Here is a 24,183-nt window from a genome sequence, read left to right as displayed (position 1 = left end):
GTTGAGTATTTGTGACCATTGTCCAACAATTTGCAGTTTTCAATGTTGTGCCTGTTACCTGTGAGAGATTCTGTCACTGTAAAACTGATGTATCTCCTTTAACGTGGATCTGAATCTATTTCAATATATAGCTATGTTTCGCTTCTGCCTTCCCTCCGTCTCTAACACGGTGAGTGTCTGTCTGATTAATCCTTCTCGTCACTTTGTCAGATTGTGTCAGGATGATTTTTCTACTGCATTCCTTTGACCATATACAATAGGTTTAGAAGCTTTACCTTTCAACAACACGTCTCATAGTCACGAATTATTTGTATGTCAGTCCTTTACTGTTCTGCTTTGTGCCTATATTAACCAAAAGGCTCAGCACCACGTTTACGCTCTCTCATTCATTTAGTATATCCTGAAACATTAACTTTGGAATTATCTCCTCAAGGATCAGTAAATATGCTTGTTCTTCCTGATCCACTGCAGTCTGCGCGCTGAAGGTGCTCCTGCAGTGCTGTTAGGTAAGGAGTTATCAAATTATCATGAAGGACTAGTTAGCTTTGTCCAGATGAACAACACTTGATATTTTTCAGACATTTGATACATCGCAACAATCTGACATATGACACAAGGTCGTCATATAACAATATTTGGCACCAGGCACACATGGGCATATTAGGACAACTGATCAGAAACAGTCTCAAAGAGGTAGATTTTTAAAGAGTATTCTGAACAAAGAAAGAATGTTGAAAATTAGGGAGGTTTAGGTAGTAAATTCAAGAGTTTATTGCATTGGAAACTGAAAGCATGTAATAGGTGAAAAAGGTGGTAGAGTTAAAATTGGAAATCCACAGGATGTTGCAAGCCAGGGAAGTGCAAATATTTTGGAGGAAAAACAAAAGAACTGATGATGCTCGAAATCAGAGACACAAACAGAAATAGCAGGAGATACTCAGCAGGTTTGTCAGCATCAGTGGAGAAAAAGAAAAATTATGCTTTAAGTCCAGTGATCCTTCTTCAGATATATCTCAGAGGGTTGTGAGGCTGGAGCAGTTTACAAAGAGAGCGTGGTGTGATGGCAAAACTTAAAAATTATAGGCGTGTTAGTATGTTGGTTATGTGTCACGCAGAAATGTACATAGTAGTGAGCACAGGGTGAACAGCAGACACACACAGCAGGCTTTTGGTTGATCTCAAGATGACAGGAAGGTGGAATGTGGGAGGCCAGCCGGGAGTGTGCTTATTGAGGTATGTCTAGAGGGAACAAAGGACTGGATGAGAGTTTCAGCAGCAGACTGAGATGATACTGAAGTTCAAATGTCTGTGATCTTTGTGGTGATCGTGGGTACATGGTTGGAAACTCACCGCGAATTATAATATACCTCCATGGTTGTGACCAGTCTAGATCAGCTTCAGACAGTTACATAGAATATAGAACATTACAGAGCAGTACAGGCTAATACACACTCGATGTTGCACCGACCTGTGAAACCAATCTAATCTATAATATTCTAATCTCATCTGTATGCCTATCAAATTACTATTTAAACACGTAAATTTGGCGAGTCAACTACTGTTGAAGTCATTTATTTCCGCGCTCCTACGACTGTGTGAATACAGACACGACCTCTGAAATCTGTCCTTTGTTTATCACCCCTCAATTTAAAGCTGTGTCCCCTCATGCTAACCATCACCAGCCGAGGAAAAGGTGTTCACCCAATCTGAAGCTCTGATTATCTTATACTTCTCAATTTAAGTCACCTCGCAATCTTCACTCTAACAAAAACAGGCTCAATTTCTTTCTTCATTAGATCTTCCCTCCAAACCCGACAACATTCCAGTAACTCTCCTCTGAACCCTTTCAAAAGCTTTCACATCCTTCCTATAATGCAGTGACCAGAACTGCACACAATACTCCCAAGTGCAGCCATACTAGAGCTTCATACAGCTGCAGCATGACCTCATAGTTCCGAAACTCGATCCCTCCAATAATAAAAGCTAACTAAACCTATGCCTTCTTAAAAACCCTTTCAACCTGGGTGGCAAATTTGAGCGAACTATGCACGTGGACACCGAGATCTGTCTGCTTATCTATACTGCCAAGTATCTTACCATTTGTCCTGTGCACTTTATTCTGTTTAGTTCTTCCAAAGTGAATCACCTCACACCTTTCCGCATTAAACTCCATTTGCCAACTCTTAGCCCAGCTCTGCAGCTTATGTATGCCCCATTGTAACCTACGACAACCTTCGGCGCTATCCACAACTCTACTGACCTTAGTGTTGTCCGCAAATTTACTAACATATCTCTTGACATTCTCATCCAGGAAATTTATAAAAAAATGACAAACAGCAGTGGACCCAAAACAGATCCTTGCTGTACACCCCTAGGAACTGAACTCCAGACTGATCATTTCCGATCCCACATCACTCTCTCTCATCTTTCAGCTCGCCAATTGCTGATCCAAACCATTAAATCATCCTCAATCCCATGCCTCCATATTTTGCGCTTTAGCCTCCCATGTGGAACCTTATCAAATGCATTACTGAAATTGATATACACTACATCAATAGCTTTATCCTCATCCACCTGATTGGTCACATTCTTAGATATCTCAGTAAGATTTGCGAGGCACGACCTACATTTAACAAAGCTGTGCTGACTACCACTAATCAATTTATTCCTATCGTGATGATTGTAAATCCTATCTCTTATAAACTTTTCCAAGACTTTAACCACAACTGAAGTAAGGCTGACTGGTCTATAATTACCAGGATTACCCCCACTCCCCTTGTTGAACAATGGAATGACTTTTGCGATACTCCAGAGTTCTGGGACTGCTCCTGTAGACAATGACAACATGAAGATGAAAGCCAAATGCTTGGCAATTGCGTCCACAGCTTCCCAGCGAATCTTAGGTTAAATCCCAACCAGCCCAAGGAATTTATTTATTTTAACATTTCTAAGAATTTCCAACACCTCCTCCTTGTGAACCTGAATCCCATCTCGTCTCGTAGCCTGTTTCTCATTATTCACCTCGACAACATGGTCTTTTCCCAAAGTGAACACTGGCGAAAAATATTCATTTCGTGCTTCCCTTTATCGACACTGACTCCATGCACAACTCCCATTACTGTCCTTGATTGCACCAATCTTACTCTCGTAATTCATTTATCCGCTATATACCTATATAAAGGTTTAGGGCTTTTCCTGATCCCATCTGACAAAAAGTTCTCATCCACGTGCCCCGCTCGCTCGTCTGAGCTCTCTACTGATATTTTTCCTGGCTAACATTTCACTCTCAGTTGTCCTAACTGAACCTTCACATCTCCTTCTAACGTAAGGCGTCTTCTTCTTCTTGTCAGGACATTAAACTGCCTTAGTAAACCATGGCTTCTGTGCTCGTCAACTTCCTCCCTGTCTGACAGGTACATACTTATCAAGGATCTTCAGCAGCTATTTTAACCATGGAAACACAGTTGAATAAATGTAATTATGTTTCACTTCAATGCTCACATTCATTGTATTTCTAATCACAATAAGAGTGAATTATTTCATATGACAAAATTATTTAAAATTCATGTCACTTGTTTATGGATACAATTTAGAATTAACACCCATTTGTCCTTTCCTTTGCCAATCATAGTCAAGTTGGAATTGTAGAATGCTAGATTGATACAGCACGGAAGCAGGCCATTCAGCCTAACTTGTCATGCCGGCCTGGTTTACTAACCTAAACTAGTTCTGTTTTTCTATGTTTGTTCCTCTGGACGTTTTCTATCAACGTAACTGTCCAAATGTCTTTCAGATGTTGTAATTGTACCATCTGCTGCTTTTCTTCTGACAGCACATCCCAATACACCAAACATACTTTGTAAAGACAGTTGCCTGTCAGATCCCTTTTATATCTTTCCCCCTCACCTTAAATATTATTTACACTGTAGATTCTTTAAGACTGCAAAGTTATTAAATGTTGAGAGGTATTTAGTCACAGCGTACTAACATTCACACTTTAATCAGTGACGTGAAACAAATAAATTCAAGATTTTCTGATTATTATAATGAACAACAGATATGAGCGAGATAAATTTCAGGTTACCAGGTGTATGTTGATTTTAACGAATATAAAGTTTTTTTTAAGAAATAGTTTTAATTAAGAAATTACTTTTGAGTGTTGTAACTGACCAAAAAAAAAGCAGAAGGGGCATTTTGGAATAAGCTCATAGTTTGTCGGTCCGCTTTTTGGACTATCAAGATAGTAAAGTATGATCTCAGAAGCCAGAAGGTCAGATAAGAAAAGAGGAACTGGACAAAATAACAGGAAGGCTGAAAAAACAAGGACAGCCAAATAAGGCAGATTTAAAGAAAAACAAGAGAGGTAATTGATAAGTATGATAGGCTTAGGCTTGGGTGGAGGGAATTCACAAATGAAGGAATAACGGGCGCAAGTAATAACCAAACAAGCGGATAGAATGAAGTAGACACTTATGATAGGTTTATTGCTCAGTGTAGGGATGTCGGGAGACCCCTCAGAAAAGTATAAAAAGCTCTGTATTTTACTGTCAAGTGTGTATCTCTTCATAGAGACACCCATCTTGCAAGATGCACGAATAAATGTGCTGCTTCGGAACTCTTCGACTCGGACTGAAAATTATTGATAAAGTGTGGTTCGTTTCTCACAATTGGGGGCTCGTCCGGGATGAACTTTAGCTTCTGAAAAGGCTCCCGCCGTCGATAAATGAGAAGGCGCACCCATTCCTTCAGAACGGTCTCGTGTTTTTCGGCGGTGGGTGACTTGAGTGATTGCCTGAATTGAATCCTTTAAGAGTCGTTCCGAACCAGTTGGTAGTGAGTGTGTATACCTTGAATCGGACTCAAGGGGACCTTGGGCGGGACCCAAAGAGGAAGGCACAACCGAAAGACGTCCAATAGCCACTTACTCCGTGCACAGACCAAGGCATGAAAACTGACATTTAAGTACTACCTTGGTGGCTGCCTTGGGTTTTAGTAGTTATGAGGGACTAACGAAAGTAAGCTGGGGGTTTGGGAGAACCAAACTCCTACCTCGAGTTGGACTCGAGGTTTCTGGTTCATAGGGGTGGGACCCCTAACTCGATTGCCTTTTCACGATTTACAAGGACACCAGAATCACCTGACAGGGGTCAGGCTAACCTCTAAAAAGGGCCGTAACTTGAGTTGGACTCAAGGATTTACCTGAGTTTTCTGGGGGAAAAGAATCCTCAGATTCTGTCGGGATTGGGCCCCTATTGGCAGAGGTGATTGAGTCAATTGGGTGGTGAACCAAGGTGAAAATGGGTTGTGCAACAAGTAGTAAAGGAAAATCAGCCGTGGTGAAGGGAGGCACCCCTGCCAACATTTCACCAGAAAGTCCGTTGGGTAGAATGTTGGGAAATTGGAAACAAAATTAACACACATGAAAAAAAATAGAAAGAAGATGATAAAGTATTGTTGTTTTGAATGGATTAAGGAACCTAATCTTCGTCCTGCTGTCTTCTGGAAAAAGTACGGGTTGGACGAGGACTGGGTTTGTCAATGTTTAAATATATATGTTAATGAGAAAGAACCCTTCAGTCAGGAGGAGTCTGATTATGCCTCCTGTTGGAAGGGTGAATCTAAAATACGGATGTGCATTGTAAAAATAGATGAAAAGCAAATCCCTTGTGCACCACCTCTATCCCCATGAGAGGTATTAGATAATTTACCCCCCGCCATATGGAACAATCCAACAGCCCATGGCGGTTTCTGGTTCGAGTCAGGGGCCGGCAGTGGGACTGGGGCAGGGGGATGAAGTTCCCACCACGTCTGAGACAGAACAGGAAGTAGATATAAGTCAGGTCTCGATTGCAAAACGCACCAGAAGCCAAATGGTAAGATTAGAAGACAGTGAAGGGGAGGCGGAAGAAATGTTGATCCAAAACATGCTTCCATTAAGAGTGGTCCTGATCTGGGAAAGAGAAATTGGATTTGTTAATGCCCCTTTAACTAGTGGGGAAGTAAGGTCCTTTAAAAAAAGAAATGAAAATACTTAAGGAAGACCCGGTAGGTTTGTCAGAACAGTTTGATCAATTCCTGGGTCCGCATGTATATACTTGGACAGAATTGTTGTTCATACTAAATATTTTATTTAGTGGAGAAAAAAGAGGGTTGGTAAGGAAAGCAGCATTTGGGGTCTGGGACAGAGAAAACCCCACGAGAACTGAAGGGGCAGGTCAGGCAATGGATAAGTTGGGATCATCAAAAACAAGAAGATAGGGAAAAGATGAAAATTATTTAAAAAGTATTAATAAGGGCAATTGGAGAAGCTGCCCCGAAGACGCAGAATTTAACGAAGGCATTTGAGGTCTGTCAAGGAAAGGAAGAGAGTCCCTCAGAGTTTGTACAAAGACTGAAGGACTCTATGCGCAAATATTCTGGGATGGATTTTGAGGGGCCAGTAGGGGCAAGAAATTTGTTCATGAGGGGTTAATAAAGCGAGTTTTAGAATCCCTACTATTGCCCGGGAAATAGCTGTGGTTTATGTGAATGGGCATCAAAAGGGGGACACCCTAGAAGTGGGAATAGATTGGTGGATGAGCAGTTAGGGAGGGGCCATTAGTCCCAGAAGCAGTAATATGTCCCCGATACCTCCGCTCCCAGATCCTCTGAGTACTCTATTATTTAATACTAAGGCGGAGGAGGAACTGAAAGACACAGGTGCAGTTTAAACAGAAGAGGGGCGTTGGCCGTTACCTGATGGAAGGGAGATGCTTCATAAAATGATGATGTGAGAAATTATGACCATTTTGCATCAGGGAAGTCATGTGTGCAGGCAATGTGCGATTTAGTCCTGCGAAAATATGGATGTAAAGGAGTATATAACATTGCCAAACAGATATGCGAAGGATGTATAACATGTAAAAACATAAACAAAAAGGTTTTGAGGAGACAGGTTCAGGGTGGACGACCACCTGGGCTCCGACCATTTCAGAGTATTCAGGTAAATTATACCGAGTTACCCCCGCGTGGGAAGGTTGAGTTACCTGTTGGTGATCGTTGACCATTTATCCAGATGGGTTGAAGCAAACCCCTTGGCTACACCTACTGTGAATGGGGTATCCAAGGTGATTCTTGAACAGATAAATCGCAGGTACGGGGTAGTTGAACACATAGACTCAGATCAAGGTACACATTTTACTTCTAAAGTATTACAGGAGACAATGAAGAGTTTAGGAATTTCCTGGAAAGTTCATACTCCTTGGCTCCCATCTCCATCAGAAAAGGTTGAAAGAATGAATCAGACGCTGAAAAAACAACGATCTAAATTATTACTTGAGACCAAACTCCCGTGGACAAAGTGTCTACCCTTGGCCCTCCTACCGGTGCGAACAGCACCTAGAAAGGACTTGGGATTGTCCCCAGTGAAACATTGTTCGGCTTACCTTATTTGGGCACAAAAGGAGTGGTTCCAATTAATGAACAGAAGTTAAAGAACTATATACTGGACCTGTCCTGTTCTCTATCTTTTCTTCGAACTCAGGGTCTGCTTGCCCAGACGTCACTCTTTGATTTTGCAGTGGATCCGCTCAGATCGGGCTGATTGACTCTAGTAAAATCATAGTCGGAGACGAAACTACGGCCAAACTGGGAAGGTCCGTATCCAGCCCGCCTCACGACAGAGATGGCAATTCTTAAACTCAAGTTAAAGATAACTGTTTAACGGACCATTTAATGGACTGATAAGTGATTTACGATTACAACGTGATCGCGGGATAAGTCTCTGTCAAATTATTGGTTTAGTATCTCGGCACGCCCATTTCACGAATGGAGAGTGTATAGTTTAGCCTTTTTGCTCCCATTCCTTGATTGCACTTTAGGAAGAACGTCTTATGTGGTACTAATGGTCCCTGAGAGTACCAATCCCCATGCCATAGAAGCCGATATTTGCAGTTGGTAGATTGTGGGACTGTGGAACGTCAGAGGAAGTATAGAAAATCAGCAGTTCATCTCAAATCCTATCGAGGTTTCTCAGTACAAAATGGAAAGAAATTGCACCTCAAACCCTCTGACCCCCTGGCCGCCATGGCAGAGATGGCTGCTCTTGGTGATAGGAACACATTTTGGAATATATTTCACGGTAAAGGCAAATCTTGGGAAAATCCACTCATCCAAGTACACCGAAACCATATTCGGCCTCCCCCTGATTGTCCAGACCAAAGGTACAACCCAGTGTACATTCCAGTAAAGAATGCCTTATGGATGGAAGGGATATATGACCGGCAGGTGGGTGGGAGGTGTACCAGGTCCAGCTAAATGAAACATTTGGCATAGAAATGATAACTGGCAGGCAGAACTTGATTTTCTCAAAATGTTGTTTTCGCCTATAAGTGTGAAACATGACCATAGTGGAAAGTACGAATACCAAGTTTAGGGAGTCACAATTGAAACTGTCTATTGAAATAGAAACGGGATACCGGGATACAAATGCATAGGTTGATTGGGTGAAGTACACTGTGAAAAGTCTGAATAAAAGCATTTGCTATGCACGTGCCTCAAGTAGACCGATGGCTTGCGTGGTTGCCTTTCCACTCGGGTAGAAGCGGGACAGGGCTGGTATAATATGTATGATAGCTCTGTACCAGGATGAGACGGCTTGGGGCGCCCCAGGCTGTCGGTCTTTGCTGTTGTTGTTCCCTCCCCTGAAGAATGAGGATAGTTTAAAGTCCCCCTTCATTATCGGACGTGGTCGGGAATCACACCTCCTGTGTACGAAGGCAGTGATCAGAGCAGTCCCGATTTCTAGGAGACTTTAAGTCATGCTCGGAAATTGAATCGGTTCGCAAGACAGAGTTGGGAGAAAACTATTCAGCTTTAAAGAAACCCCGAGCGGATTTGTTTTGGTACTGAGCCGGAAAGATTCTAACATCTACTATGCCCTCTGACTGGCGAGGCACTTGTGCAATTGTACAATTGGCTATTCCATTCACCCTAGCATTTGAACGTGGTGAGATTCCTGAAATGAAGAAAAGGAGGAGTGCACGGTCAGTCTTTGCTACCTCGTTTGATGATGATATTTATTTGGACTGGATAGGGTGTTCCCAGAGGGGAGCCGGATGAATTTAATGCTCGGAACTAGATAGCAGCTGGATTTGAGTCTCGTTACTGGTGGGTTACGGTTAATAAAAATGTCTATTGGATTAATTACATTTTTTATAACCAACAAATATTTATAAATTACATCAGAAACCCTGTTAAAGAAATAGCTGATCTGTTAGACGCCACAAGCAGGACCGCCCGGGAAAATAAGATGGCCTTAGATATGATGTTGGCAGAAAAAGGGGGTGTTTGTGTTATTTTAAGGGGACGTTGCTGTACATTTATTCCGAAAAACACGGCTCCAGACGGCTCGATTACTCAAGCCTTACAAGGATTGACGACCCTCTCCAGTGAATTGGCTGAAAATTCTGGAGTAGACATTTCAACAACGGGGTGATTGGAGTCTTGGTTCGGCAAATGGAAAGGATTTATGGTTTTATTCTAACCTCATTGACAGTTTTCATTGGGATTCTGGCAGCACTAGGCTGTTGTACTATTCCTTTTACCGGGGTCTCGCTCAGAGAATGATCGAGACCGCCCTGACCAAACAGATCTCCCTGAAGGCGACGGCCTTTACTTGTTAACAACTTATGATGTTGAAAATACCCCCGAAGGCATTTTCAAAGTAGGTGAATTTTCAGGTCTGATGCTCTCTAACCTGGAGGCCTCATTGTCCCAGAATCAATAAGATCAACATACACTGACAAAAAGAAAAGGCGGGATTGAAATAGAAAAATTCAGGTTGTCAGGTGTATGTTGATTTTAACGAATATAGAGGATCTTTTAAGAAATAGTTTTAAGCTAAAAAATTATTTGGAGTGTTGTAGCTGACCACAAAAGAAAAAAAGCAGAAGGGGCATTTTGCAATAAGCTCATAGTTTGTAGGCCCGTCTTTTGGACTATGAAGATAGTAAGGAATGATCTCAGAAGTCAGAGGTTATATAAGAAAAGAGGAGCTGGACAAAATAACAAGAAGGCTGTAATGAACTAGGACAGCCAATAAGGCAGATTTGAAGAAGAACAACTGAGGCAATTAATAAGTATGATAGGCTTAGGCTTGGGTGCTGGGAATTACCAAATGATGGAATAACTGGCGTAAGAAATAATCAAATAAGGGTATAGAATGAAATAGACATTTATGATAGGTTTATTGCTCAGTGTAGGGGTGTCGAGAGACCCGTCAGAAAAGTATAAAAAGTTCTGCATTTTACTGTCGGGTGTATCTCTCCTCGTAGAGCCCCCCATCTTTAAAAATGTTCAAATAAATGTGCTTCTTGGGAACTCTTTGACCCGGACTGAAAATTATTGATTAAGTGGGGTTCGTATCTCACACAAACAAAATCATTGAGTCTCATTCAGTTTCGGAACTAAGATGATCAGCGAGCTCCACTCGCTTTGGCTTGGTTTGATGATGTCCTCATTAAACATAGCCTCCACCTCCTTATTGACCTCTCTGGCTTTGAGAGGATTAAGACGATATGGATATTATTTTACAGGAACAGTATTCTCTACGTCTACTTCATGTACAATAGCATTAGTCTCCCCCATATGATTCTTACATATGTCCTCATACTGCAATAACAAACCTTTCAACTGCGTTCTCTGCTCCTGAGACAGATCGCTTCCGAACATAACCACTGCTCAAGGACTTCTGCACTTTAAACATATTTTGAGGCACATCAAAATCCAAAACATTTGGATTTGATTCCTCACTCTGTGGGGCAGTAACTACCGATCTGTTTCTACAATTCTTTCTCTCCTCTACTTTTCAAGAGGGGACATACACACTCATTTATAACCCACATGAAGGGGTCTTCGAATGTGGGAATTGGCCACAGAGGTGCTATTTTCATTACTGCCCGTGGCCTATCTACTATTTGGCACGAATGACATGTATGCCAAAAGTTAACCACATCTTTGTGCATTCCAGGTCAATAAAATTGTTTTCCTCCCTTAGCCTGAGTCTTTCATACCTCTAGGTGACCTCTTACAGGTAGTTCATGTGCGACACATATAAGATTTCTGTCTTTATGCAACCAGCAACACAATTTGGTGCACCTCGGAAGGGCTTTTGCCCGAAACGTCGATTTCGCTGCTCGTTGGATGCTGCCTGAACTGCTGTGCTCTTCCAGCACCACTAATCCAGTATTTGGTTTTCAGCATCTGCAGTCATTGTTTTTACCTACATGTCTAGTCTGCACTAACCTGATGTTGTCTCTGTTCCGTCTTAAGATCTATCTTTCAGATAATAACTCTCAATAATATCCTCTGCCTCCTTTCCAGAGTACACATCCAAATATATATCTTTTATCCTCTTGTCTGTCTGTTGCAAGTCCCTTTGCCTTTCAGGACAAAACACCTCTGTCTGAACCTCTGCGTATACACACTGATGCAGCTTTCTAGCTTCCACTGTGCTTTCTGTTACCACTCCAACAAAACCTCCAAGCTTATCCTGTTTTCCTGCATCTGTATTCTGTTTTCCTGAACCCATAAACACAGTGATTTCATGTGGCCTAATTTATTGCAATGAAAGCACCGGACTTTTTAACTTCTTTGTTTCCTTCAAGTGTTTACTTTTTAGCGTGTGCAAAGTACTCCTTATGACCTTCTTCGAGATCGACCTTTCCCTCCCACGTGAGGATTTCTCTTTGCCCCAGTTTCTATTCCTCATGGACTGAAATTGATTCTAGTAGCGAAACCATGTTATATGGACCAATTCATAATCATCAGACTCTTATGCTGCCAGCCTTGCCGTTTGAACTCTCTGCTCTTCCAAATGTGTTTGCACTATGTCAGGCAGTGAATCTTTGAACTCCTCCAATGTAATTGTCTCTCTCAGAGCATTGTAAATCTCTTTTCCAGCTCTCAAAATTACTTTGTTTGATCCTTTTAAACTCAATATATATTTGATCCGGATCCCTCCTTATATTTCTGAAACGTCTGTCGGATTCTGGCACAAGCTCACATGCACTTTCTTTACCTCCTCATACATCCCGAATCCCTCAAATGATAGTGTTGTGTTGCGAATACTAGCCGCACTCAAACTACAAGTTTTGGGTTGGATCAACAAAACCCACATGGTCTCTGGCCACTGCAATTGTTTAGCCACTTTTTCAAATGAAATGGAAAAGCTTTCCATATCCTGCTCATCAAATGTAGGCAAGGAGTGAATATATTTAAACGTTTCTCACCTGGCTTTTGACTACCATGGTTTTACTTATCCTCACTCTGTTCTTCAATACGCTAACGTTCAGCCTTTATCCCCGACCTTTTAAGCTGACTTTCCATTCTAAGTGTCCATCTCTGAAGCACAAACCCTCTCTATTTTTCTTTCTTTCCTGCGAAGGACATTCATTGTTTTTGATTTCCTCCGCTAAACCTATTCATTCTCTTTCTTTCTCTTCTGATTTTAGCCGAAACTCAAACTGCTTCATTTCCACTTTTAACTAAAGCTGTGTCGTTTGCAATTGAAGTTTGCTCATCTCTATAGATCCTGATGGAGTTTCCAGCAAATTGGAATGCTGAGCTATTGCTGCAATCATCTCATCTTTCCTCACGTTAGCAGGTAGCTTCAACGCAAGCTTGTCTACTAATTCCCGCAGCTTGGACTTATATGCATTCTGTTAAAAACCCCAAGGTCACTTCTTTCACCTCCAAACCATCCTTGGTTCCTGCAAGAGCCATTGCTATCTAAAACTCTGTGTCCCCACCAAATCAACACACGGAATAGGAGACACTATTACTTGCCACTCGCTGCCTAAATCCCGCAAATGCCCCCCATTCTGTTATGGAACAGGCCCGGCCCCAGAGAACAAGCCCAGACCGTAACTTTGTTATTTCCTAAAAGTTAGAGTGGAGTGAATCTTCCTTGAGTGAATTAGCTGGTCAGACTGCTGAGTTTTAAACAAATAGCATCTATTTAGCAAATTACCGAATGAAACACAAGAAACCAAAACTAGAATACCTGAATAACTAATCTTATTTAAACCAGACAGGCTATCCAGACTTTAGGATCCTGTTTCAAAATACTTGCAACGATCCAAATAAGCAAACCCCTTATCACCAAGAGTAAAACTGACATAAAGGCTTACAGGTTATAAGGTCAGAAGGACAGAAGGAGGGGGAGAGCGTCCAGTTCCAACAGTGACCCTGATTGAACTAACCCCAGAACAGATCAAACCTGTCCAGTTAGAGAGTTGGCCACGTCCTCTTGATTATAGACGTTTCTTATTAGAGTCTAGAAAGCCTTTTGGCTGAGGCATTACCTGTTAGATATAAACAAAAGGATAGCAATGAAAATTTCAAAGTTCAGACATATTGGAATCTTGGTTCATTTAGTCCCTCTTTAAAAAATTAAAGACAACATAACTTTGTAAAAGGACCGGTTTTGTGATAACGTGACCCATTTGGCTTTGGACTGAATTCAAGGAATGTAAGTCTTCCTGCTTTGAAGCCAACAAAGTGCATTCAAGTGTTTGTGAGTTTACATAAAACAAAGTTGATTCGCATTTTGTGTTGAAGGTTCGACATTGTTTTATTAGAGCAACGAGAAGAAAGACCAGACAGATCCACACATCCTGTGTATGGTTAGGGCAAATATATCCTCTGAGAATCTATTGGCTGGCGTCTAGTCTAGTTGAGGAGTGATCAACACTTCAACGACATCTAGATTGTGTATTTTGTGGGTGGCTGTGTTAGGGGGCGGTGTTCAGATGGTTACAGCATTGCAAACGGACAACACAGCAGAAACATCTAGCCTGTGATCAGGAAACATCCATCATTTTCCCTCACAACTAACTTCACGAGAGCAATTGGTGATGGGATATGTGATCAATAGTCAGTGATGTCAACATTCAATCAAGTCCAGTTGTTATTTGTACCATTCTGAAAAGGGTTAACTGGATCTGTTTGTTCAGTGACTGTGATTGATGTCAGTCTCCTTGTATCTTAACGATTTCGCTGGATGGTTTCCCTCTTCTATTAGTAAGGGGTTTCTTGCAATGATTTATCTGATTGTAGCAGCAGATCCATCACCTGCAACGGTAACAGGAATCAGTAGTTGCAGAGACTGGGAGAGGAGAGGTCAGAATCTGAGAGTAGACGGGAATGCTCTAACAATAGATCAGAATCTGAGAACAGTAGACTGGAATGATCCAACAATGGTTCAGAATCTGAGAACAGTAGACTGGAATGCTGCACCAATGGCTCAGAATCTGAAAACCCTAGGATGGAATGCTGCCACAATGGACAGGGGATTATTCTGGGGTCTTTTCTATGTTTCCAGGTATTGGAACATATTACCATATCGGATATACGGTGTACTGCAGATTATTCAGGCTGGTTACTATCCCATGCTTGCTATTGTTGGTGTTCCTGGTAAGTCTCTCCATCTCTATCTACTTATTAATCCCATAAGCCATGGTGAACTTCAGTGCTATTTCTGTTAACTATATTTGCAAAGTTGGAAACTACTGTCTTCAGTTTCAAATGCAAATGCATTCTTTCCCACAAATTTCAAAACCGCCCACACCCCCGCCCTCAGACACATTTGAGGACAAGACTGTTCACAATCTGGAAGTATCTATTTGCAATGAATTGATTTATGTCTTTACATTCTCTCCATCATTAAACAGACCCACTACCAGCTCCATTGTATCCCCATTCCCCAGCTTGACTTTTGTGCAGTTGCTAAATACACCATTATACATGCTTTGGAAATTTTCAGCTTTCTCTCTCTTCTAATCACTCTTTCCATTACAATGTTTCCATCATAACCTTGTTCTTGTCTCTAAAGTAATTACATGTCAGGGGCACTGTGCCAGAATGGTAATGTCTCTGGCCACATCATTCAGTGGTCCAGGTTGCTACACTAAAGACAGTGTATCAAATCGTATCTCACAAGATGAGATAACTTAAACTCAAATGACAGGAACTGGAAATAAAAGCGAACTTCACTATTATAACTTCACTAGCATTTTGTCGATAAGTTAATCTATTTCACTGATGTCCTTTGGTAAATAAATCTAACATTATTAGCTGGTCTGGTGCACAACAATGTGCTGGACACTATACTGCCTTAAGGAATGGCCTCACAGTAAAGGACATTCAGTGAGGTAAACTGTGCCCTTAACAGCGATGAAGACATCCTATCCGATGACAACACTAAACGTTGGGAAAAAAAAAGAATGATGCGAGAGATCAGGAGAATGAGGAATTGCCAGAGAAACCGAGCAGATTTAGCATCCTCGGATCGAGAGAAAAATAGAATTGACATTTCGAGTCTAATGACCATCCATCAGAACTGCACACAACTGGGAAATAGTGTGAATGATGTTGGTGACAGGGATGTCTGTTGTGAATGGGAGAAGGAGGGAGTTGAACAGATAGACAAAGAGAGAGATAGAGAGAAAGAAGCAAATAGAGGAATTGTTGATGACCAGCTGGAATGGAAATAAAAATCAAGATTTATCTTATTTATTTTTTTCCTGTTGCCATATTAACGAAAATCCTGTTCATGTATGGTATACATCAAAGTCATGGTTTGAAGTGAGTTATGTCCCTTTGTCTCCCTTTCCTAGGAGTAATCATCTTTTTAAAAATTCATTAGTGGGATGTTGGGACAGCATGTAATTCCCTTTCCACGTTGTCCTTGAGAAGCTGTTGGTGAGCTGCCTTCCTGACTACTGCAGTCTGCGGGCTGTAAGCATTCAATGCTTAGTTCCGTCTGGTTTAATTTCTTTGAGACTTTATAATGAGTGATATAACTGAGTGGTTGGGATTGGACATTTCAAACGGCAGCTGAGGGTAAACAACATTGTTATGTGTCTCGAGTCACATGTAAGCCCGATACGGTGAAGGTGATAGATTTCATTCCTTGAAGGGCATCAGTGTGTCAGGTAGGTTTTTCTGACAATCGTTTCATTGGTTCTTAATTCGTGATATTTTATTGAACTCAAATTCCAATATTTGCTGCGTGGGAATTGAACCTGTGCTCTGGGTCATTACCTGGGCCACTGCATTAATAATCCAGAGATAATACAGCTAGACCATCGCCTCCTCAGGATCTGCAAACATCTCCAATGGCAGTAGTGATGTTGCTGTTGGCGTGGCTGTGCTGGAAGTATAGCGTTTTGCAAGGCAAAGTAATGATTTAGCAAAACATACCATCCTTCTCATTTTGCATTTATGAGAAGGTGAGATGATGGGAAGTGCTCTTGGTGAAAAGCAGCTGAATGCCCTTGGTCATGAGTGACTGATAGAATTCAGACAGAGCAGCAAGTAATCAGCACAGGATATTGTATAATGTCCATCATTGAAAAATCAATCAAATATAGGCGTGAAGACACTTCACTGCAGTTGTAGAGAGATATTGAGACAGCACGTGGGGCACTGTGAACAGATTTTCTCTCCATTATAAGGAATGAACTCCTTGCCACAGTGAGATAATGTAAAGGAGTTTGACCAGACTAATCCCTGCAGTGATGGTACTATGAGGAGCGGATGAAGGAAATGAGTGTTTAATCTGTAATGCTGCAAAAGATTAAAAAGTGATTGCAATAAAACTTGAGCGTTTTGAACCAGGACTCATTATTCCCATAAAAAAACAATGATAGCGTGCAGTATATGTTTTCATATGTGTACAGATACGTTGATAGGAAAGGTTTAACAGGATATGGGCCAAGTGCAGGGAAATGGAGTTAATGTGAGTGGATATTTTGGTTGGCATAGTCCAGTTTGGGCTAAAAGGCCTGTCTCCCTGCTGTTAAACTCTATGACTCTCTGATCATTTATACTCTCTGTGGAGACCCCATGTTGGATGTGAGAGAGCTGCAGATTCTGAATAAACTCTCAACATCTCAACGTACAGTTGGAGTGAGACCCTGCACTAAGCATCATGTTGTTCACAAACATGTCAGCAGCCACACTCTTCTCGAGTTGGCAATTCCCAAAAGTTTCTGATCGCCATGCAGAAGACGAGTCTGTCTTCTCGGAGAAGGCAGATGCCTCCTTATGACTTGTGACAAGCCATCCGGTGCGCTCCTCTCCAACAGCAAACCACATTAATGCAACAAATGTGTAGCATTAGCAATGTAGCCAGGAGGAACAACTTGGCCAGTCTGTCTGTGCCTCTCAAACTAATGACTTACTACTAACTCTGCTGCCAACTGCATTTTCTCTATTCCTCCACATTTACTTTTGTTTAGGGACGAAGGGAGACACTACAGTAATGCAATGTTCGTGGCTTAAGCACTCTTTGACACCAAGCCCATGACGAGCTGCTCTCCAGAGCACGTTATTACTTGTACTTGGAGTGTGTCTTGCTGAGTCTTCCTCCTGCTGGTGGTGACTGCGCTGAGGCAAATATTCACCCCAACAGCCAATCCGCGTTGTCGTAGACCCCTTGTCCTTTCTGTCTATGCCTAATGCATTTATGAAATCCTTGAATCTGTCGATTGCATTCCAAACTGTGTCTCACTCCAAATGGAGAGAAGTTATGTTCCAGTGAATACAGGGCTGTTGGAAAAGAATGGCATTAGACATTGGAGCAACATTCTGTCTATCCGCGCACTGAGTCTGCTTTTCCGTTCAATTCCGTTATATATATTCTGATAATCCCCTATTCTAATTTATTGCATTTCCCTATAACCAACCCTTGTTTAAAAATCAGTCTGCCTTAGCCTTCAAGGTGTTTAATGATCTAGCCTCAACAGTCCTCAGAATTTTCTACAATTATTTATCTCTCACTGTTGGGAGACTTGGTGGTCTTTAATCCCATGCCGTATTTCCAGCACTCTGTGTGAGAGTTGTGCCAACATTAGATGTTTTCGTGTCCCATTACACCTTTGCTGTGGCCAGAGACAAGAGAAAAAAATAAAAATGTGTTCTTCTACACCATCTTCCACATCAGCCTAAACCCCACTTAGCGCAGTAAATCGAGAATAACCACCACAGCAGAATATGCCTCCAAGTCCATCGTAAGAAGGAGAAATCAGCACGTGGAGCCCGGCAACGTTCTGTTGGGGTGGTATACGATCGTTCAAAGTTAAGTTGAAGCATAAGGTAGTTTGTAGTGTGTTTCGTTACATTATAGTAAAATTCATTGTTCTAATAGTAATTGTGTCAATAAACAGATGTTGTTGCTTATGAGTCGACTCACAGTTCCTTTGGTGAATATAAGATTTTAAAACACGCTGTGTCGTGATATAAATGTTTTCAACAATTGCTGTTCGCCTGCAAGTTTACCTTGCGACAATCTTGGCCGAGAACTCTCAAGTCTCTTTGCATTTCAGACTGAAAAATTTTCCCGCATTTCGAAAATAGTCCATGCCTGTATTCTTCTTACCAAAGTGCATGACCTCACGCTAGCCCCCATTGTACTCCATCTGCCACTCCTTTGCCCACTCTCCTAACGTGTCTAAACCCTTCTACAGCCTCTCCACTTCCGCAATGCTACCTGTCTCTCCACCTATTTTTATATCACCTGTAAAGTTAATCAGAATGCCCTTAGAACATTCATCTGGACCATTAATTTACAAAGTGAAAAGTCGTGGTCCCAACACTGAGCCTTGTGGAATGTGGGACAGAATTGGAAGTCCATGTATCAATTTTCCTTTGTATATTGTGACGATATTGATCAAACAAACAGTATTCTTGTCTTTTGCTCCTTATTCTTTCAACTGATCATCCAATACAATTTGACGTGAGATCAGAGAGACTTACCTTTCAATCGAAGCAGGACATGACTGAGGGTGGAATCAAGGACCCTGGGCAAAACTGTGATTAATGGGAATTAGAGAACATTCTGCACTAGTAATGGGAACAAAGGGAAACAATCTCTATAATTTATATTCCATGTTACATGCCATCCTGACAAGGAACTGCATTGCTGTTCCTTCACTACCAGTTGTTAAAACATCCTGTAGTTTGCCTACAAGCAGCTCCGTGTGTATGTGCATCACTTGGACAGAAGAGATTCAAGCAGGCTGTTCTATGTCACCTTTACCAAAGTCATTGTGCTTGATACGTAAAATCTGACCATGCTAGTTCCTTCCAAAACCCGCAGAAGACTATGCCCTGTACCAATGTATCTTATGTATCCACAGTTTCATCTAAAGTTTCAGGAATGTAAGACCTTGCTGAATGAGTATGACCCTAGTGACACCAGTAGAATAATATGATATTGAATTAATGATTGGGATTCTTAATTCAATTGGTTATTATAGAAGGTTTATCATGTGATTCATGACCACTGAATTCAAAATTTTCATGATTTATGACACGGAAAATGTTATTAATATTTAGGTCTCTGTCAAGTAAAAAAATAAGTTTTCATTCAATGATCATAACCAAATACATGAGAGTTAACTGAAATGGCAGCTTCACTGTTCCCTTTCATATCAGAAAAAACATCCACACTCCAAAAGAAAAAGGAAGTGCTGGAAAACTTCAACAAGTCCTGCAGCATCTGAGCGGAAAGAGAATTAACGTTCTGAGACCAATATGACTTTTTCAGAATAGAGTCATTTTCGTCTCAATATGTCAACTCTCTTTCAAGATATTGACTCATCAGCCTTGCTTCACCAACATTTTCCACTTGACTATGAGATTTCAAAGTTCCCTCGTTTACAATAGCACAGTGACATATTTAGGTGGGTGGCACGGTGGCTCAGTGGTCAGCACGGCTGTCTCGAAGCACCTGGGAACCGGCGCTCAATTCCACCCTTGTGTCACGGTCTGTAATGAGCTTTCATATTCTTCCCGTGTCTGCAGGTGTTTCTTCCAGGTGTTTCTGATTCCTCCCAATTGACGATGAAAAATTGTTCATCTGCAACTACTTGCTTTAACTATTGGATATCGAGGAATCGTGTAGGAGGTGGACCTGGGTGCAATGTTCTTCAGAGGATCAGTGTCAGCTCGATGGGCCAAATGTTTTATTTTAACACTTTAGAATTGTATATCATTATTATTAAAAAGGCGGTGGTTACTGGGGCCAAAATCTCTGTATCAGCACATAATGAGCTATATTTCTACTCATGTTGTTCCATATTCGTTCCATGGCCCTTCACATTGTGTTATCCATGTCGTGGTTTTTAATTCTGAATATCCTGTGTATCGAAGAGCCAGGAGGGGACATGAGAAGTCGTTGGTAGATTGGGTCAAGGAAAACCGGAAGGCTTTCGATAACTATGTCAGGAAATAAAGAAATGACTAGAGTAAGATTAGGGCCTATCAAGTGTTGTAATGGGAATTTGTGCTTTGAGTCAGAGGAGACAGCGAAAGCACTAAGTGATTTTATTCATCAGTATTCACACGAGAAAATAGCCAATGTTGTCGGGGAGAATACTGAGATACAGGTCAGTAGATTAGATAGGATAAAGGTTCACAAGGAAGAGGTTTTAGCAATTCTGGAAAGCGTAAAAATAGATAACTCCCCTGTGCTAGATGGGATTTATTCTAGAATTCTCTGGGAAGCCAGGAAGGAGATTGCAGAGCCTTGGGATTTAATCTTTATGTTCTCAGGAATAGTTCAGAAGGCTGGAGGATAGCAAAAGTTGTTACCTTGTTCAAGAATGGGAATAGAGTCTAATTATACACCCGTGAGCGTTACTTTGGTTGTGGGTAAAGTGTTGAAATTGTTAAAGAGATACGGATTATACTCAAATAGAAAGTAGGAATTTGATTAGGTATAGTTATCGCGGTTTGGTTAAGGTTAGGTCGTGCCTCACAAACCTTATTGAATTTTTTGAGAAGATGACCAAACAGGTGGATGCGGGTAAAACGGTTGATGTCGTGTATATGACATTCAGTAAAGTGTTTGCTAAGTTTCCCCACGATAGGCTATTGCAAAAAAAAACAGAGGCATGGGATTGAGGGTAATTTAGCCTTTTGGATCAGGAATTGGCTAGCTGAAAGAAGACAGAGTGTGGTAGCTGAAGGGAAATGTTCATCCTGGAGTTCAGTTACTCGTGGTGTACCGCAAAGTTCTGTTTTGGGCCCACTGCTGTTTGTCATTTTTATAAAAGATCTGAATGATGGCGTAGAAGGATGGGTTCGTAAATTTGCAGATGACCATAAGGTCGCTAGAGTTGTGGATAGTGCCAAACGATGTTGTGGGTTACAGCAGGACACAGATAATTTGGAGGCTGGACTGTGAGGTGGAAAATGGAATGCAATGTGGAACAATGTCAGGCCATTCAATTTGAATGGAGCAACAGGAATGCTGAGTATTGGGCTCTTGGTAAGACTCTTGGTAGTGTAGATGAGTAGAGATTCCTCAGTGTCCATGTACATAGATCCCTGAAAGTTGCTACCCAGTTTGATATGGTTCTTCAGAAGGCATATGGTGGGTTTGCTTTTATTAGTGGAGGATTGAGTTTCGGAACCATTGAGTTTTGTTGCAGCTGTACAAAACCCAGCTCAGCCGCACTTGGACTATTGAATACAGTTCTGGTCACCTCATTATGGAAGGATGTGGAATCTTTGGAAAGGGTTCAGAGGAGCTTTACTAGGTTGTTGCCTGGTATGGAGGTCTTATGAGGAAAGGCTGAGGGACTTGAGGCTATTTTAGTTTGAGAGAATGTTGAGTAGAGGATTAATTCAGGCATATAATATAATCAGAGCTTAGATAGGCTGGATAGCGAGAGCCTTTATTTGGATGGTAATGGCTAGCACGAGGACAGGTCGCTTTAAATTGAGATGTAATGGATACAGGACAGATGTCAGAGGTCGTTTCTTTACTCAACGAGTAACCGGGTGTGGAACGCACTGCCTGAAACAGAAGGTGACTCGCCAAACTTAAGGCTATTTAAGTGGTCATTGGATCGGCATATGGATGAAAAATGGAGTAGTGTAGGATAGATGGGCTTCAGATTGGTTTTATAGGTCGGCGCAAAGTTTAGGGCAGAAGGGTCAGTATTGCACTGTAATGTACTATGTTCTATATGTGCACAACCCTGTCGAACTGTATATCCACTGATTAAATACTTATGTAGCATACTATGCTTTCCGTTTGATATTGTCCTGTTCACATTCATCGAAAGTATGTCGTGTGGAAACAGGTCCTTGGAAGAGTAACCTACACAGACCCATTCTTCTACCCCCGATATTGACCCCTCACTAATGTGCCTAACCTACACATTGGTGAAAACAATGAGAAGATTAGTTTGGCCAATTCACCTAATCTGCACATCGCTGAACTGTGGGATGCAATACACATAGACCTGGGGAGAATATGCAAACTCCACACAGAGAATCGCCTGAGGGTTGGAATCGAAACAGACCCTGAGCACTGTGAAAGTGTAGCGCTAATCCCTGACCCACATAGCCACATCAGCAATCAGCATTCTATCTCAGTTTCATTGTTCTGCTTTGCATTTCATTCTGTCTGCCATACAGTGTGATGGTTACTGGGGGATTATCGTTGTTTTCCCTAAAATCTCCACAATCACTGCTTCCATTCCTTTCTATCTCCTAACTAATGTTATTTTCATTCTGTTCCAGGCTCATTAATCCATTGGTTTAATGAACATGGTCTTTGCACATGCCATTTTTTTTAACTTTGGACTGAAGTTAAAAAAAATGTAAATCTCACTGTTTTAAAGCGAATAAAACAGCAATCAGATGCTTGCCAATTTAAAAAAAACTGAAGCGCAACTTGTGTGTTGACATTACAGCATTACCTTCAGACAGCAGTCAAAGTCATGTCCACAACTATCCAAGCTTCCTCTGTAATGCCATGGCAACTCTAACCAGGGACAATCGTTTGGTTGGCAGTTGTTCTAGCGGATGAGAACAGCACAATAACAACAACTTGATTGTATGATTTTAGGGGCTGCAAGCCATTACAACATTGTACATGAACAACACAGCAGAATCAGCTAACCTGCGAAAGGAAAGCATCCATCAGTTCCATTCAGCCCACCACGCCTCACCCCCACCTCAGCACTGACGTCACTCGTGATTGGAGATGAGACCAATACCTCGTGATGTCGACATCCAATCCAGTCCAGTTGTTAATGTGAGCTGAAAATGTTGTAGTGAAAGGGGTTAACGGGAACTGTTTGTTCAGTAATTGTGATTGATGTCAGTCTCCATGGACTCTAAATGTGTCAATAGAGGTTTTCTCTCTCCTACTAGTAAGGGGATTCTTTCGGTGCTTTATCCCATGGTAGCAGCAGATTCATCATCTCCAACACTAACGGGGTCAGTAGCTTCAGAGACAGGGAGAGGACATATCAGAATCTGAGAACAATAGACTGGAATATTACAACAATGCACAGGAGTTTATCCGATGGTCTTTTCTGGTTTTCCTCGACTGAGTCAACATTATCATTGCAAATATTCAGTGTACTGATGATTATTCAGCCAGGTTACTATCCCACCCTTGCTATTGTTGGTGTTCCTGGTACGTTTTTCAATCTCTATCTATTTATTAATTACACAAACCATGTTGAACTTCATTGTTTTTTTTTGTTATCTATATCTGGTAAAGACAGAAACTATTGTATTTAGTTCCATTATAAATTCCATTCATTATCCACAAATTTCAGACCCCTCCCTCACAAACGTCTGAAACAAAACTGTGAGGACCCTTTTTGCGCTTCACTAATGAATGTCTTGGTATTGTCTCCATCACCAAACATGCCCACTACCAGCTTCAGGATACCCTGAGTCTCCACCACTGTGTCAGTGCTGTTGCTGAATAAACCATGACCTATGCCTTGCTAAAGGTCAAACTTTACAGTTAAAGTTATCTTCTGGCCACTGCTCCAGTTACGAATAAATCAATCACAAACTTGTAATGTCTGAAAGTAAGTTTATGATAGGGATACCGTGTCAGAATAATAATGTCGCTGGATGGGTAATTCAGAGGCACAGGTTAGAATACTCAAGATACCATCTCAAATCCTACCACAGTTGATCGCAGAACTTAAATTCAAATGATAAGAATCGAAATACAAACTGTAACCAGGAGCATTTTGTCTAAAAATCTACCTGTTTCCCTGATGTCGTTTGGTAAAGAAATCTTACATCGTTATTTGGTCTGGATTGAGAGTGACTTCAGAACCACAACAATGTGCTTGGCTCTGGACTGCCTTGTGGGAT

Source organism: Chiloscyllium punctatum, chromosome 19 (assembly GCF_047496795.1).
Source record: "Chiloscyllium punctatum isolate Juve2018m chromosome 19, sChiPun1.3, whole genome shotgun sequence".
Lineage (NCBI taxonomy): Eukaryota > Metazoa > Chordata > Chondrichthyes > Orectolobiformes > Hemiscylliidae > Chiloscyllium > Chiloscyllium punctatum.
This window is presented reverse-complemented; position numbering follows the sequence as displayed.